The 16,574-nt window shown below is 40.4% G+C and overlaps 1 pseudogene; it reads right to left on the minus strand.

The window, feature by feature from the left end:
• Positions 1-42: 42 nt before the first annotated feature.
• LOC114633255 lies at positions 43-1,429 on the minus strand (annotated as a pseudogene).
• Positions 1,430-16,574: the final 15,145 nt, after the last annotated feature.

The following is a 16,574-nucleotide window of genomic DNA, read 5'->3' on the forward strand; positions in this document are numbered from 1 at the left end:
CGCGCCAATTGGGACTTGAGATGGGGTCCTCTTCCTGGGTCCTTACAACATGTCCTTATCCAGATTTTTACTGGGCCTGTAGATACTCTGAGGCACCTCTTTCCCCCCTCTCTATGCCTGATCATAAACAGTATAATTTTCATCTTATCCACCTGCAAACACACTATAAATACCGTTGGATTGGTTGAAGAACCTTTGCTCATACTAGACTTCATTGGAAGTTCTAGATTTGGGCACATCAAGAACAATGATTTCACTAATACCTCGATTTTCATTTCTCTGTCATTTTTGACTTCTTCTCACGCATTGCCCTGGAAAGGTTCCGGTCATGCTGTCTCTCTTTCTGTCTCTCCTGATGGATTTCATTCCTTTCACAGGCCTCTGCATTCTCTTTATTCACAGAGGGTTTTATCCCTGTTCACCTTTCTCTGGCTTTCTAGGTCATTTCTCTAAGTTTCTCTTTGTGTCTCTCCTTGTATTTTTCAGTCATTTTTTTCTCCAATTTGTCTCGAATTTCCACAGCTTCATGTGCCTCCTGATCAGCCATGTATAGGGCTTCAGCCAGTTTTGCAAAATTTTCATTTATATGTATAGGCTGCAGCCCTCCTGAATCAGCAATCATCTCTTTTATCCAATGGAATTCTATGACCCTTTGAGTTCTTCCAGTTGGATATACACAGAGGGCTCTTCCACTTTTGCTGTTCCTCAGCAGTCTTCTATGGAGTAGGAGAGTATATTACAGGAGCTGGAGGAGAAGGTGGTCCCCAGAGAATTTTCTTACTAATCTTGAGTCTTGGAGGCTCCATTGGATCTTTCGGCATTTCTACCATCTTAATAAGCCTCTGTTTAGCTACAGACTTGAACTCTCCTCCTTGCTGAGATGGCATGTAGTGGATATACTGAGCAGGAGCCAGCTTGTCAGCTGCATGAACTGGCATGGCTGCAGCAACTTCCTTGATACTATATTCTGCAAGGCCATTAATGCCTTTTCTGTTATCTCTTTAATGGTCTCTTCATCAGGCCTTTGCAGGTCTGGGTCATCTGCATTCATAACTTCCTTTGGAAACAGGTCAGTGTATTTGCTGTAAATGACCTTTTCTTTGGATGGGCTGTCCAGCAATTGTATCATATTTAATTTTCCCTTCATTGTCCAAATGAATGGCCAGTGCGTATGACACTTTTTTTTCTCTTTCAGCCCCTATCCAGAGGATACCAGGCCACATGGATTTCTGGCAAAGCACCTCCATATCCCAAATCCTCTAATAAGTGCAGATTGTAGCCTTTCCTGTAACTGTGTCTGGGGGGTGGGGGGGTCCATTCAAGAGGAGACCAGTGAGGCCTGCTGTGATCTCTGAGATCTTGCCCTTTCTTCAGCTTAAATTTGGTCCTGACAGCTGAGTAGCTGCAGGTAAAAGCTGGTAAGCATCATCTTCTCAGAAGGAGGACTTAGACAGGTAAGAAGATTCTTTCTTAGATAAGGTTTCTCTGTGTAGCCCTGGCTTCCCTGGAGCTCTTCCTATAGGGTAGGCTGTCCTAGATCAGCTTGGCTTGTGTCTGCTTCCCAGTTCAAAGGTAGCAAGGGAAGATTACTGTGTCTTACATTAAGAGCTTGGTGATATCTATCTATCTATCTATCTATCTATCTATCTATCTATCTATCTACCTATCTATCTATGAGATATACATATATATATATTCCATCAAAGCCTTGTTTCCACAGTGACACACCTCCTCCAACAAGGCCCACACCTCCTGATAGTACCACACCCTGCACCAAGCATAATTAAATCACCACATCTATGAAACAAACAAAAGGACAACTCTGGTTTGTTGTTGTTGTTGTTAATCATTCCATTTGTTTACATCCCAATTGATATCCCCCTTCCCAGTTTGCCCTCCATAAGCTCCTCCCCCCAATCCTATCTGCCCTCTCCCCTTTGCCTCTATGAGGATGCTTCTTCACCTATCCACCCACTCCCTCCCCACCCCTCTGGAATCCCCCTACTCTGGGGCACCAAACTTCCACAGCACTAAGATTCCCCCCACCCACCATTGATGTCAGACAAGGCCATCCTCTGCTACATATGTATCTGGAGCCATGGATTCCTCCCTGTATACTTCTTGGTTGGTGGTCTAGTCCCTGGGAGCTCTGAGTTGTCCAGCCAGCCAATATTGCTCTTCCTATGGTTTTACAATCTCCCTTGCTCCTCCAGTCCACTGAGCTCAGTCTGATGGTTGACTGTGAGCATCTGCATCCACCTCCCATGGAACAGCCATACCAGGTCCCTGTCAGTAAGTACCTCTTGGCAATGGCAACATTGTCTCGGTTTGGTGTCTGCAGACACGGTGGATCCCCAGGTAGGGCAGTCCCAGGATGGCCCTTCCTTCAGTCTCTACTTCATGTTTTGTCCCTCTCTTTCCTTTGGACGAGAACATTTCTGAGTTAAAAACTTTGAGATGAATGTGTGGCTCCATCCCTCACGGAGGGCTGTGCCTTTCTGCTGGAGGTGGTCTCTACAGGCTCTATCTCCCCATCTCTAGCATTTCATCTAAGGTCATCCGCCTTTGTTTCTGAGAGCCTCATGCTTCCTTGGTGTCTGGGACCCTCCAGTGGCTATCCCCAGATCCTCACCCCCCACTGCTACATTATTTTTGATTTCTGGACCTTCTGTACCTCTCTCCTGTCACCTCCAGTATCTGATCCTGCTCCTACTTTTCCTTCCCCCTCCTCTCTCCCTCCCAGGTACCCCCTCCCTCCACCTCCTAGGAAAAGTCATGCTTAATGTTGAAAATTAACAAGTGTATTATGGTCTAGATTATAAAAGCAATTTTTACAAATCAACAAGAAAACGAGAAACCAGCATGTAAATGGGAAAGGGAGGCAGGCAGACGATACAGAAAGAAGAAATCCAAATACCTACCAACTATAAAGAAAAAGACAGCTTCATTAACAGATAAACAGTAATGGTAGGTTACAATCTTGAACATTTTGTTTGTTTTACATCATAGGCTGTGGGATCTAAGCCATGCGTGTGCTAAGTCACCACTCTACCACTGAACTACACCTCCATCCCCACAAGATGCTATTTTTTAATATTTAATTCTTCTTCTTCTTTTTATTTGATGTTTTATTTATTTACATTTCAGATGTTATCCCCTTCCCCCTTTCCCCTGCCCCATTAATCCTCTATTCCATCCCTCATTCTCCTTTGCTTTTATACCTTTTAAATTACATGCAAGTATTAAGGTCAGTTCTAGGTTGTGGAACTAGCAATACAATAGATGCAAATAGTCAAGGAACAGGTAAGACAATAAACCCAGATATTCAAAGAACATGCAGGACAATAAACAGAGTCCTGTGATCACTATTTCTAAGGTTTTATCAGGATGACCAACTATCTTCACCCACTTCCCTATCCTAGCCCAAAGTCATTTTCATGCCTGAAGCCTCCTTCTTTGTTGTAGCCTAAGATTTAGATTCCTACCTGAAATTACTTCTTTCTTCTAGCTTAGATTTCTGCCAGAAGTTACTTCTTTGTTCTAGCCTAATGTCTGATTCCTGCCTGTAGTCCATTTCCTTGTCCTTGGCCTGTGTCAGATTCCTTCAAAGCAGCCCATATCCTTGTCCTTGGCCAATGTGAGATTCGTGCCAGGCAGCCCAATTATTTTTTAAATTTTAGAATATAATATAATTCCATCATTCCCCCCTTACCTTTCCAACCTGTTCAATATCTCCCCCTCCTTCTACAACCTCCAACTTCACCTCCTGTTATATTTTTTATTATTCTATTTCTGTCTGTCTTTGTATCTGTCTCTGACACACACACACACACACACACAGACACACACACACAAACACAGAGAGAGAGAGGGAGGAAGGGAGGGAGAGAGAGAGAGAGAGAGAGAGAGAGAGAGAGAGAGAGAGAAAGGAGGAAGGGAGGGAGAGAGACAGAGACAGAGAAAGAGAGAGACAGAGAGAGAGGTGCAAATTAGAATGCTCATTTCTAGGGAAGATGAATTCTGGTGTATTGTGAATTCAAGCCAGAGTAGCTGATCAGTGAGATAAGCTGTGACTACCTGTAAAGGCTGTGTTGTTAAGAAGTGTGGAAGACAGCCACATCCCTATGGCCAGCAAGCTCTGCTGAAAAAATATTATGGAACTGCACACATGGGAAGGCTAAAGGCAAAGGGGCTCAGCAGAAAAATTGCTTTGTGTGCCTTTTGAATCTTTTGTATGATAATGGGCCAACTTTTTTCTCAAAATAGTACTAGATGTTAGAATTTTAGAACTGTTTTCATGATGTAAATTAATTTCTCATTGATACTGAAGCCAAACTTTCTTAAATTGTGTATTGAAGTAGTTTTTATTTGCCATTTGAGAAATAAAACCCAATTCCCCAAATACAAATTTCAATTAAAATTTAATTTAATTATATGGAACTCGTGTGAATTATTTCTGCAGTTGTCTATTTTATTAGTCAGGGTTCTCTAGAGTCACAGAACTTATGGGTAGTCTCTTTATTGTAAGGGAAATTATTGATGACTTCTAGTCTGTACTCTGACTCCCCAACAATGATTTGTTTATTTAGTCTCTCTCTCTCTCTCTCTCTGTGTGTGTGTGTGTGTATGTGGTTGTTTTGTGTCTACTTTAGTGCCACAGCTTGCATGTGGTGACCAAAAAAAAACAAGTTGCAGGAGCTGTTTCTCTCCCTCTCTGTTTGGTTCCCAAAATTGAATTCAGCTCATCAGGCATGACAGCAAGCATCTTTCCTAGTTGAGTTGCATCATTACTCTCTCTTCCTGCTCATTTTAGATGCTTGCTTCATCTATTCCAGGAAGGTGAGCTCAGCCAGAGACTTGTTTGGTTGTTTGGTTGGTTGTTTGGTTGGTTTGGTTTGGTGTTTTGTTTTGAGACAGTGCTTCACTGTGTATCCCTGTCTAACCTATAACAACTACATAGACCAGGTTGGCCTTGAGCTCACAGAGATCTGCCTATGTATGCCCCCTAAGTGCTTGAGTTCAAAGAGTGTGCTACCATATCCTGTTTGATTTTGTTGTTGGTGTTTGGGTTTTGTTGTTTTGTTTTGTTTAGATGCAAGATCTCTTGTATCCAGAACTGAGAACTTAGTATAGAGGGGAAGATGGCCCTGAACTTCTGATCCTCTGCTTCTCCTTCCTAGTGCTGTGTTACCACAAAAGTAGTGGTGATCTGCCCAGGGCATGATTTTGTGTATATTAGACAAACATTCTACTGGTTGAGTTATATCCCCTCTCCATCATTTGAGAACTGGATAATGCTTATCTATTTTCTTTGGCAGGAGGCCAGGATCCTTGTGACCCCCAAGCCTGACCTAGCTGATAAAGACAAAGGATAGGGGAAGAAGAACATAGCCACTCTTGTGTCTTGTGTCCTGGTCACATAGGTTGAGAGCATGGTATTGACATAAAAACAAACAGGTTGATCAATGGAATAGAATAGAAGATCCAGACATAAACCAACACAATTATGAAACTTAATTTTTGATAAAGAACCCAAAATAAACAATGAAAGAAAGAAACCTTCTTCAACAAAAAGTACAGATATAACGGAAATTCTTCAGGTGGAAACAATGTAAATAGATCCATATGTATTACTCTGCACCAAACGTTAGATCAAGTGGATCAAAGACCTTAGAATAAAGGAAGATGTCTTCAGACTAATAGATGAGAAAGTGCAGAAGAGCCTAGAACTCAATGACACCAGATAAGACTCCCTGAACAGAATATCAATTGCAGAGGTGCTAAGAACAACAGTTAGGAAATGTGACCTAATTAAACTGAGAAAGTTCTGTAGGACAAGGACACTGACAAAAGGATAAAATGGAAACCAACAGAATGGGAAAGGTTTTCAACAACTCCACATCTGACAGAGGTCTAATAAGCAAAATATATAAAGAACTCAAAGACATCTATAAACCTAATAATCTAATTTAAAAATGTGATATAGAGCTAAGCAGAATCTTAACATAGAAATCACAAGTGACAGAGAAGTACTTAAAGAAATGTTCAACATTCTTAGCTAACAGGGAAATGCAAATCAAAATGACTGTGAGAGTCCAGCCTATACTGTTCAGAGTCACTAAATTCAAAATATGCTGATGAGAATATTAAATTCATTTGTTTCTGTTTGTTTCACTGTGGCTCTATTTTCTTTTTCAATGACCTGTACTTTGGTGATATTGGGGTGTTTAAGTCCCCCACTATTATTGTGTGAGTGTGAGGTTCAATTTCTGTTTTGAACTTTAATAAAGATTCCTTTATGAATGTGGTGCTGTTGCATTTGGGGCATAGATGTTCAAAACTGAGACCTCATCTTGGTGGATTTTTTTTTTTTGATGAGTATGAAGTGTCCTTCCCTAACACTTTTGATTACTTTTGGTGGAATGTCTATTATATTGGATATTAGAATGGCTACTCTAGTGTTTTTTCTGTGATCATATGCTTGGAAATATTTTTTTCCAGCCCTTTAATTTGAATTAGTGTCTGTCTTTGTTTCTGGGGTGTGTTTCTTGTATGCAGAACAATTGTGGATCCTGTTTGCATATATAGTCTTTTAACCTGTGTGTTTTTATAGGAGAATTAAGTCCTTTGATTTTGAGAGATATTAAAAACCAATGACTGTTAGTTCCTCTTATTTTTGTTGTTGGAGCTGATTGTGTGTGTGTGTGTGTGTGTATGTGTGTTTCTCATCTTTTGTGTTTATTGTGAGATGATCAATTTCTTTGTTTTTCTTGGGTGTAGTTTTCCTTTTTCTATTGGAGTTGTTCTTCTAGTATCCTATATATGGATGGATTACTAGAAAAATAGTGTTATATTTGGTTTTGTCATGGGATATCATGGTTTCTCCATCTGTGGTGATTGAGAGTTTAATGGGTATAGTAGCTTGGGATGCCATCTGTAGTCTTGTAGGGTTTACATGACATCTGTCCAGGTTCTACTAGCTGTTGAGAAATCTGTTGTAATTATGATAGATCTGCATTCATGTGTTACTTGGCCATTTACCCTTACTTCTTTCAATATTCTTTCTTAGGTCTTTATATTTAGTGTTTTCATTATTATATGGAGGCAGAATTTTCTTTTCTGGTTTATAGACTTTGTGCTACCTCTTTTTTGAGGTAAGGGAAATTTTCTTCTATGATTTTGTTGAAGATGTTTTTGTCCCCTTTAAACTGGAAACCTTCACCCTCTTCTATTCCTATTATTCTTAGGTTTAGTCTTTTCATTGTGTCCCAGATCCTGGGTGATTTGGGGTTGGAATTTTTTACATTTTATATTTTTTTAGACACACATGTCAATGTCTTCTATTGTATATTCTATACCCGAGATTCTTCCATGTCTTGTATTCTGTTGGTGATGCTTATATCCATCTCTACTGAACTCTTTCCTAGATTTTCCATCTTTAGGGTTGCCTGTATTTGTGACTTCTTTATTGTTTAATTCCAGTTTTAGGTCTTGAACTGCTGTATTCAGTTCCTTCACCTGTTTGATTGTATTTTGCTGTATTTCTTCACAGAATTAAGTTTTTTTCTCCTTATTGACTTCTATGTGTTTGCCTGTGTTCTTCAGTATTTCTTTAAGGTAGTTATTTATCTGTGCCTTAAAGGCCTCTATCTTCTGTGTGAGATGGGAGTTTAGGTCAGAGTTTTTGTCTTTAGGAGTTTTAAGTTATTCAGGGCTTGCTGTGTTCTGATGGTGTCAATTTACAGTGGCTTCTGTTGCTTTTCCCCTTTGGCTTGCCTTTTACCATCTGGTTATCTCTGACATTAACTGGCCTGAATGTGTTGGACTGGAGAAAACCTTCTTGGAGGCAGTTGAAGCTTTGTGACCTGGGTTAGAGCAGCCTCTTGGGAGGCAGGCTGTCTCTGGTTAGTGCAGGACTCCTGTGTCCCTGGTTAGAACAGTTCTCCTGTAAACCTTGTTAAGGCAGAGCTCCTGGGAAACATGCATGCAGTGAACATTGGGGGCATGCATGCAGCTCTGCCATGGGTTCAGATGGAGGTACAGACCACAAGAATGATTGGGCTCAAGCAGATTTGGATAGATCCCATGTCTACTGGGCTCTGTTTGTATTCAAATTCATGTGGTTATTGGGGCTGGGGTAATCACTTGGTTCCTAGTTAGGTCATACCTCCTAAGAGACAAGTATGCTGTGGAGTAAAAGTGTGGCCTGCAGGCTGAGTTGCCCCAGGTGCAGGTAGAGAAGATTTGTTTATAATTTTAATTTTGTGGAGTACAGGAATTTGAAGTAATACCTAATAATTCAATGAATTTCCACAGTTACTTCTCCGTTGTGCTTTCTGATGTTGTTTATTTAGCTACTGTTTCTATTTTAATAAATCTGGCCTAGGTTTTGTCTATTTTGTTGGTTTTCTCAAAGAACCATCCTGTGTTTACTTGATTCATTTTTTGTTCTTTTTGTTTCTAATTGATTGATTTTAGTCCTGAGTTTGATTTTATTTTGCTGTCTACTCCTCTTCAGTTTGCTTTTTTCCCTAAAGATTTCAGGTTTACTTTTAAATTTCTAGTACCAGATCTCTCCAATTCCTTTATGTTTTTAAAAGACTTGTCCTATTCATTTACTTTCCAAATGTTGCCCTCTTCCAGGTCCTTCTTCAAAGAGTTCTACACTTTTTGCATCTTAAAGGGTGGCCAGTTAGCCTCCTGGGTCATTACATCTCTACAGGATTAGGTGCATCCTCTCCCACTAAGTCCAGACAAGGCAGTCCTCTGGTATGTGTGTGCCAGGGGTCTCAGCCTAGCTCATATAAGTTCTTTGATGGTGGCTCAGTCTCTGAGAGTCCCTGCAATTCAGGTGTGATTCTCATTGCAGATCTCTCAGATACAGAGCTTTCAACTAGTTGCTCCTTTTCATTTTCTCTAAGCAGAGTTGTCACTAATTATGCTTTCTTGTTCATACAAGCATATTTCAGCCCTAAGTTCAAAACTGTTTCAGCTTCTAAGAATCAGCTGGATCCTAAGTTGCTTCAACATTTTAGGTAGTTATATTAACAGTCTCACTCCTGTGTACAATTATTGTGTAAGTCTTTTTGTCTATTAAGCAATGTAGGGTGAGTGATTTACCATATGTACACAGGTGCTCTGCTCCAGCCAGGTATACCTAATAAGACAGGAAAGAGGCTGTTATCTCATGTCATTGCCTTTTTTTGGAAATAGGAATCACTAGAGATGAATTCAACTGCCTCCAAGGAGAAATCTGGCTTTGAGGGAGATATTATAGTAATATTGGCAGAACTTAAAATCTCTGATGCATAAATCGTTGTCCCCAGATAAACTAGAGCCATTTCTCCCTTCAGCTGAGTTCTGTGAACACTGAAGTTACAAGGATACCTTATTTCTTAAGCCAGACTGTACAACTTCAGTTTAAGCCATGACAAACCAACATACATGAGAGCTCATGACCAGCATGGGGTGCAATGAGGCCAAGAATTCCTATAGAGACATGAGGTGTATCCTCTGTGGTTTCCTTTCCTAAGTATATTATCTGATCTGGCCTGCTGTGATCAACATGTGATGTCTCCATGCTCAAACATAGTAAAGCTGCTCAGTGAAACAGGTCACAGATGCATGTTTACTTGTTATTTGCTTTTTATCTTTTTTGGATAAAAGTCATACAATGTATTATAATAACCTATTTCCCCATTCAACTAATTTCATTCCTACCTTCCAATTCTCACAACTACCCATAGTCTTTTCCTTTTGAAAAAAAGCAAAATAGAAAAAGAAAGAAAGTAATTAAAATTAGGATTTAAAACAACAAATGCAAAATAATCAACAAACAAGGCACGAGTGCACATCAACATACCACATACACACAGACACAGACAGACAGACAGACAGACAGACAGACACACACACACACACACACACACACACAGAGAGAGAGAGAGAGAGAGAGAGAGAGAGAGAGAGAGAGAGAGAGAGAGACCAATAAAACTACAACTCTGTAGCCATGATATATAGGCAACAGGTAAGTGACACAAAGAGAAGTCAACAAATTGATATTAAAAAATATCCCCTGTGAGATTCTGTTGGAGAAAACTAATTTTTCTTTTCCATGTGAGTGTAAGTTTTTGTCAGAAGTCAGGACCCTCGCCCTTACCCTCACCCCCTATCTTTCCCCACCTGCATAATGTCCCCTGCAGCCTGGCAACTACAGGATCCTGCTTGGCAAGCAGTATATAGCAGGGAGACCATAACTCAAAGCAGTGTACCATATCTTCTGAAGAATAACAGGTAGATCATAATTCAAGGCAGTGTACCTATAGACCATGACATGTTTCAAGGCACAGGCCAAGAAGGTTCTGTACTTTTCCACCACCCTCTTACCCCCTCCCCTTGTAAAGCATGCTATAAAAAAGCATTTCATGTTCAAATACATGACCCTTGACAAGCAAATATTTGCTTGTGTCCTTTCTCTCTCTCGCCAGTTCTTCTTTCAGGTTGCGGTCCACCTCGCCACCACGAATAACTAGGACCCGCTGGTCGGGTCAAGTTTTGTTTCTCTCCTTTTACAGGCTTTTTTTTTTAAATGAGAGATAGAAAGGAGTTGGGTCCACATGATAGTGGAAGGAAGGAAGGGGAAACTCTCATCAGGATGTATCTTATAGAAATGGAAAATATAGTTTTAATAAAAGGATAAAAAGAAAAACATTCATACAATAGAACATTAAACAGCTTTTAAAATATATGAAATCATGACATTTGCTTGTTAAGTAGATGGAACTACAGAAAAAGTCTCATCCAATTTAGAACAACATAAACCCTGAAAGACAAACATTTGTATATATGCTTAAATGTCGATGCTAGTTTTTATATTTTTCATAGGCAGACTACAATCCTTATGACTACAGAGATGAGATATAGAGGAAGAATTTAGGGGAGATGGATGGATATCCTTAGGAACAGAAATAGAATATATATGGATGGATTAAAATGGCAGTGTGGGGAGCTGAGGGTAAGGGAAGAAATATGGAGAGAGAGATCTAAAATGAAGGTCCATTTGATGGGTTGTATGCACTCCTTGACTGTAGACACGTCTTCCAACACAGCCTAGATGCAGCTCAGCAGCCTGACATCTGAGTATTCTGTGGTTTATTACTGTGCAAGACACAGTGTTGTAACCACATCCTGAGTGTGTCAGGAATTCTGGAGGAGCAGCAAGCTGCCCTGTGACTGAGATGACAGAAACACTAACAATTAGACTAGCTCGATTATCCTAGGAATAGAAAATTTGAGTGTTTATTTATTGCCTCTTCCTCACATTCCTGTAGTGTCTTTATCATCTTTGTAAACCGACTTTTATGAATAAAGTGATTCTGATTTAGGTCAAACCTACAGTTCACAGTAACTTGTCAATCTCTTCACTAGTGACCACCTCCATTATGTGTTTCTTATTCACTAAAACAATAAATTTGAAAGTATGGTGATGCATAATAAAAATATCACTGGATCCTGAGGGACCAGAAAGTTTTCAAATCACTGGGTATAACGTATGAGTTTGACCTATAGAATCCAAATAACTCACATCTGAAAACAAAGACTCCTTCATTGTCTATTTTTTTTTTTTTTTTGGTTTTTCGAGACAGAGTTTCTCTGAATAGCCCTGGCTGTCCTGGAACTCACCCTGTAGACCAGGCTGGTCTCAAAGTCAGAAATCCACCTGCCTCTGCCTCCCAAGTGCTGGGATTAAAGGCAGGCACCACCGCCTAGCTCCTTCATTGTCTTAAGTAATAAGTGATCTCACTTGTGTTGTTTAATCTGGCTTTTTTTCCAACAGTCTCATCAGATGTGAGAAATATTCATATCAGAATGCAAATCATGTAAATATAATTCCTGTAGATTGTTGAAAATATCATTAAATCACTTTTCATGAAATTCATTTACAAACACAATGTATGTACTTGTTAACTGAGGTAGGTTCTTAGATATTATGCATAAATGTTTAATCCTCTATTTACTTTTTTCACAGTCTCTGTAATCATCCCTATACTCACTAGCCTTTTTAGAATATGGACCTATACTGATACATCATCAACTCTCAGAGTGCATTGCATACCTGTTGCCCTTCTTTCTTCTATAGAGTATTTATGAAGGGAGGGAGAGGAGAGTTTTGGAAGGAATGCTTAATTGGCTATGCCCTCTGGCCTTTAGTTATTTCATTAATCTGTCTTGAGGCTCTGTGGTCTGTATTCACACCCTCTAGCTGTGGAAGGGCTAGAAGTGCATTATCCTACATGCCTGAAAGTCCCAGATCGATGGAGGTCTTTGGCCTTGTGTCAGGAGCCTAGAGTCTTGGAGCATGGTGAAATGCATGCTGTCCCTGGCTGGGAAACTCAACGGGCCTGATGCAAGGTCACAGAAACCTCATGGGCATTTCTTCAGTGAATTTCTTTCAGTGGCTGCATTATCACAAGTTGAGCTGAACAATGCTATGTAAGGCAAAACAATATGTACATGCCTTTGATGAAGAATAGAGAAGTTGAGCAAACCAAACCAAGGCTCAGTGCTAGTCTCCCATTTTTGTGGGATCATATTGATACTCCTTCCTCACAGGTCCTTCCATGTGTTTGCTATATCAAAACATCCTTTCAGGTGTGTCGGATTCAGGGAAACACTCTTCCATGTGTTTGCTTTAGGAAGACATTCTTTCACTTGTGTGCTCCAGCAAAATATCATTTAACTTCTCAAAGATCTAGAAGTTTCCACTTCACCTTTGTGGTCTATTTTGAGAGGCAATAAAATAGTTGTTAAAAAGAAAAATTGTGTGGAATTCTTTCTTCTGATTTGTTAGTTGGTTGCTTGGTTGGTTGAGTGATTGTTGTTGATTTTTGTTTGCTTGTTTGTTTACTTGCTTGCTTGCTTGCTTTAAGACTGGTTTTGTCTTACTTAGGGTTTTTCTGCTGTGAGGAGATACCATGACTAAGTCAACTCTTATAAGGACAACATTTAATTGGGTCTGGCTTACAGGTTCAGAGGTTCAGTCCATTATCAAGGTGAGAACATGGCAGCGTCTAGTCAGGCATGGCAAGAAAGGAATTGAGATTTCTACAGCTTGATCTAAAGGCTGCTAGGAGAAGACTGATTTCCAGGTGACTAGGAGGAAGGTCTCCAATCCCACCCCCTCACAGTGACACACTTTCTCCAACAAGACAATAACCTCTAATAGTGCTACTACCTAGGCCAAACATATTCAAACCACCACAAGGTCTGGTGTAACCAAGACTACCTTTAAACTCTTGGTCCTCCTGCCTATGTCTTTTTAGTGCTAGGCTTTTATAAATGTGCCACTCTATCTTGCTGAAATGTGCCCCATAAAGAACTATTACAACTGAAAAAAAATAAAAGAAAAAATAAATGATAGGATTAAAATATTACTACCTTGCAATCATTCATGATAGAAAGTTGTAACATCTACAACTAGTGATGCCAAGCAAGACATTTGATCTTTCAAACAGATGCAAACACCCCCACATTGTTTAGCCTTGTCCTATCTCTGTGCAAAAGCAAAGCAAATTGCTGATGCTATCAAGTCTCTGTATCTAAAGAAACACCTGTGTGAAACAAACAGAATTCTGTATAAAGTGTTGAAAGATATCAGGTTGTTACATTACTGGCCAGTAAAAGGGCTCAGAGGATAAAACCCCTCATGATCAAGTCTGTCAACTGGAATTGGGTGCTTGAGGTCTGCATGGTGTAAGAATAAAAGGAACTTCTCTTGCCTCCATATATAGCATATTCCTGTGTAAACACATAAATATTCACATCAATCAATCAATCAATCAATCAATGAATAAATATAGTAAATAATACTATGTTTCTAACTCACAGTTATGGGAAACTCTACAGGTAAATGATACAGCTTCTTTGATAAAATAGTAAATGAAAATAAAGGTGAGGGGTGCTGGAATGATAACACAGTGGTTTGGAGCATTGATTACTCTTACAGAGGACCCGAGTTATATTCCCAGCACCCACAGCACACACATGGCAGCTCACAACCATGTGTAACTCCAGTCCAGAAGGATCTGATGCTTTCTACTTATGTCCTCACACACTAGGTGGACATGTGGCACACAGACAAACATGCAGGCAAAACAACCATTTACATTAAAAAAAATAATTCCCAATTTTGTTAGTATTGGTGATATATTCTAGTTTCCCTATTTTCGAGTATCTTTAACGTTTTCATATATCAAGTATTCTGTAGGTTCATATTCAATTTTTTTTAATTTCCCAGTGATGGTGGTACATGCCATCACCTTGGAGTCAGAGGCAGGCAGACCTCTGAGTTCAAGGCCAGTTTGGTCTAAACATAAAGTTCTAGGACAACCAGGGTTACACCAAGAAACGCTGACTCAAAAAACAAACAAACAAAACATACAATTAAAAACCTCTCAATTTCATAAAGTACATTTTAGGATATTTAGGATAGTCTTAATCCTACTTATCAGAGAAAATCATCACCGTCATTTTACAATATATCCTTCTATTGGGCTGGGGACTGTGACAATTCCATTTGGTGTCTTGTGAGCCTGATACTTGGGACACAGTTTATTAACATTACCTAGGGTTGGAGAATGCAGGGATGCTGGTAGAATGTGGTGCAAGAAGAGACCTATCAACTGCCATTTTAGGTGGGGGTTGGGGGGAGCATAGGGGCCCTTGTTCTGGATTCATGTACACCTGATTTTCAATTTCTGGTGAACTATTTCTGACCACAGGGCCTTGAGAAACATTTACAAAGCTCAAGATGGGCTCCAGTTAGTACTCAGTGGACTGAAAAAGATGCATATCTGTGTCAAGCCTTGAAAGCTGTTAGTGGCTATTATTGCCATTGGTGTTGTCCTGAAGAACAATGGTGTGCTAATATATCCTTGTCTAGGTGAGTTAGGAGTTCAATGGACTTGGGCTATTTTCTTGCTATGGGCACCAAGGTCTGATAACTGAGCAAAACCTTTATGATTGTTGCCACTCACTGTCATCTTTTGTTTTGGCTTGACTAGGGGAATGCTTCCTCACACAAACTAGGTATCAAAGTTGGTGACAGATTTCTGAGGGATTGGGAGTGTGGTAGAAACATCTGGATCCTGTGTTGTGGGTACAAGATAAGGTAGACACCTCCTTCTGGCCCCCTACAGTTTGAGTCCTGTCTCTATATCTTTTAGCTTTTAGCTGATCTGCGATAGAGTTAGCTATACTATGGATCTCTTTTTCTTGGTGAGGGCCCACTGGAAGTATCATTTGTCACTTTCATTTTGATATCTCTAGCTGCCTGTCCTTGTTTCTCATGTAGATCCAGAAGTCAGAGATCTTTGTTGAAGGAATTGTTTCCTGTCCTAGTTACAGCCTCCACCTCCACCAGATGCTTAAAGTTGCTCTGATTTTGTAAAGAGAAATGAGGCACATGTCAGGTAGTACTCTCTCTATGTCTTTTGTCAGCAGTAAGCAAGTGTGGGAGGAAGTGGGCAGTCCTTATCGTGTACAGGAGTGTGCAGATTTCTTTTTCTTCCTTCTTTTAAGTAAACCTTTATTTAGAGTCTTGTTCCAGTTTTGTAGAGGAACACTTCTCTCAGGCTATGGTGAGGGTGAATGATATTCCAGAGCCCAGTCATTACTCACAGTGAGCTTCAGAAGACCCCTTCCCTGGTAATATCTTCTCAGCTGTTTGCAAAACACCCAGGTGAAGCTCTGAGACAGGCAGCCTAGCTGTCTCTTTAAATGCCCTGGTCTGTGTGGGAGAGTGTGGGGCCAACTCTGGGGTGCTTGAAATTCTTGGGCTCCTCTGGCAGTCTCAAGCTCAGAGGGCATCCCTGGACTTCTCCACTTGCATGCAACACATTGAGGGAGAGAGAGGCAAAGCATCCTCCCCTCATGCACCCACCAGCATCTCCAAACACCCAGGATCTGCTTTTCCCACATCGAACATTCTCCCTTCTTCCCTGCCACTCCCTCCCAGAGAGAGAAAAAGAGAGAAAGAAAAATGATAAGGAGTCTAAAAGATTCTGCAATTAGAGCAAACTCAGCTGATTAAATACCAAACTGACAGATTCTCAGTTCTTCTGTTCAACCACAGGTAAGGTTCTGGGGGAAAAGGCAGGCAGACAGGAGGCAAACCAACTCCAGCTTATGTCCATTCCAGGAAGAGGTTGCACCTGAGAGGGTAGTTTTCTGTTGGGAGCCACTAACCTAGATTTTTTCCTTTCTTGTCTCTGTCTCTGTCTCTGTCTCTGTCTCTGTCTCTGTCTCTGTCTCTGTCTCTGTCTCTCCCTCCCTCCCTCTCTCTCTCCCTCTCTCCCTCTCTCTCTCTCTCTCTCTCTCTCCCACCCTCCCTCCCTTCCTCTCTCCCTCTCTCCCTCCCTCCCTCCCTCTCTTAAATTCTGGATTTCAGGACCACAACTGACCACAGGAATTTCAACTTCTTCTGTTTTACTTGGTTTCTCCTGGAAGTTCTTTTCTTTTGCTCAAGGCATTAGGAAAGTCAGAAAATATTTTAGATTCATTACAGTCTTTCTCTT

Source organism: Grammomys surdaster, unplaced genomic scaffold (assembly GCF_004785775.1).
Source record: "Grammomys surdaster isolate TR1022 unplaced genomic scaffold, NIH_TR_1.0 571, whole genome shotgun sequence".
NCBI lineage: Eukaryota > Metazoa > Chordata > Mammalia > Rodentia > Muridae > Grammomys > Grammomys surdaster.